This window comes from Arachis duranensis, chromosome 7 (genome assembly GCF_000817695.3).
Source record: "Arachis duranensis cultivar V14167 chromosome 7, aradu.V14167.gnm2.J7QH, whole genome shotgun sequence".
NCBI lineage: Eukaryota > Viridiplantae > Streptophyta > Magnoliopsida > Fabales > Fabaceae > Arachis > Arachis duranensis.
In genome coordinates, this window is record NC_029778.3 from 46,185,340 (window position 1) to 46,187,546 (window position 2,207).

Below are 2,207 nucleotides of genomic sequence, written 5' to 3' on the forward strand. Positions count from 1 at the left end.
ATTTTTCAAAATCTTATCTTTTTCATATCCTCTCATATCAATCATAACTTTTTCAAAATCAAATCTTTTTCATTTTTCTTTTAATATTTTTGAAAATCCTTGCTAACAATTAATGTTGTGATTCAAAAATTTCAGTTTGTTACTTTCTTGTTGAGAAAGGTTCAATATTTGAATTATAGAATCATATGTTTTAGTTTCTTGTTAGTCAAGTCATCAATTTTAATTTTAAAAATCAAATCTTTTTCAATTATATCTTTTCAAACATATCTTTTTCAATCAAATCTTTTTCAAATCATATCTTTTTCAAATTTTAATTTCAAAATCTTTTTCTAACTTCTTATCTTTTCAAAACTTACTACTTCTTATCTTTTTCAAAACCACCTAACTACTTTTTCACTTCTCAATTTTCGAAAATCACTAACCTCTTTTTCAAAATTCTTTTTGATTAACTAATTATTTTAAATTCTAATCTCTTTTGATTTCAAAAAAAAATTCGAAAATTTTCTCTCTCCCATCTCTTTCTATTTAATCACTAACACTTATCCTCCTTTAATAATTCGGACCCCCTCCCTCTCTATAAGTTCGAATTCTTCTCTCTACCTCATCCTTCTATTCTTCTTTTCCTCTGATACCTCAAGAAATCTCTATACTGTGACATAGAGGATTCCATACTTTCTTGTTCTCTTCCCTTTCATATGAGCAGAAACAAGGACAAAGGCATTCTTGTTGAAGCTGATCCTGAACCTGAAAGGACTCTGAAGAGGAAGCTCAGAGAAGCTAGAGCACAACTCTCTGGAGAGGACCTGACATAAATTTTTGAAAAAGAAGAAGACATGGCAGCTGAAAATAACAACAATGCCAACAATGCAAGGAAGATGCTTGGTGACTTTACTGCACCTACTCCCGACTTCTATGGGAGAAGCATCTCTATTCCTGCCATTGGAGCAAACAACTTTGAGCTTAAGCCTCAATTATTTTCTCTGATACAACAGAATTGCAAGTTTCATGGACTTCCATTGGAAGATCCTCATCTGTTCTTGGCTAAATTTTTGCAAATCTGTGACACTGTTAATACCAATGGAGTTGATCCTGAGGTCTACGGACTTATACTTTTTCCTTTTGCTATAAGAGATAGAGCTAGTATATGGTTGAACTCACAACCTAGGAACTGTCTGAACTCTTGGGAAAAACTGGTTAATGCCTTTTTAGCTAAATTCTCTCCACCTCAAAAGATGAGTAAGCTTAGAGTGGAAGTTCAAACCTTCAAACAGAAGGAAGGTGAATCCCTCAATGAAGCTTGGGAAAGATACAAGCAATTGATCAGAAAGTGTCCTTCTGACATGCTTTCAGAATGGAGCATCATAGGTATCTTCTATGATGGTCTGTCTGAGTTATCCAAGATGTCATTAGACCATTCTGCATGCGCATCTATTCATCTGAAGAAAATGCCTACAGAAGCCCAGGAACTCATTGAAATGGTTGCAAATAACCAGTTCAGGTACACTTCTAAAAGAAATCCTGTGAACAATGGGACAACTCAAAAGAAAGGAGTTCTTGAGATTGATACTCTAAATGCCATATTGGCACAGAATAAAATATTGACTCAACAAGTCAATATGATTTCTCAGAATCTAACTGGATTGCAAGCTGCATCTCGCAGTGCTAAAGAAGCCTCCTCTGAAGGAGAAGCTTATGACCTTGAGAATCCTGCTATGGAAGAGGTGAATTACATGGGAGAACCCTATGGAAACACCTACAATTCTTCATGGAGGAATCACCCAAATTTCTCATGGAAGGATTGATGCGTGAGCATCTTGTCTATCTTTTTCTAGTGAATTTGCATCTAATTTGTTGAGTTTAATTAAGAATTAATTATAATTTAGCCACTATGGATGCTATTTTGAGTTTTGTGAAATTTTATTTATTTTAGGTAGCATTCGGAGGGATTTGATGAAGTTTCTGCAGAGAAAAAGAAGAAACCAAAGAGATGACCAGCGAAGACCGACGCGGACGCAAGGCTCACGCGACCGCGCGGAATGGAGAAATTGCAATGACGCGATCGCGTGCCTGACGTGAACGCATGGACTGGAATCTGCACAAATGACGCGAGTGCGTGAACGACGCGGACGCGTCACATGCGTGATCTGCAATAATTCAGAAAACGCTGGTTACGAATTTTGGGCTGTTTTGACCCACTTTCCAGCCCA

At 36.2% G+C, this 2,207-nt stretch overlaps 1 non-coding gene across 1 annotated transcript; it reads right to left on the minus strand.

The window, feature by feature from the left end:
- Nucleotides 1–1,238: 1,238 nt before the first annotated feature.
- Nucleotides 1,239–1,346, minus strand: LOC127740800 (small nucleolar RNA R71). The gene has a single exon (XR_008001657.1). It is a non-coding gene; the product is annotated as a small nucleolar RNA R71 (small nucleolar RNA).
- Nucleotides 1,347–2,207: the final 861 nt, after the last annotated feature.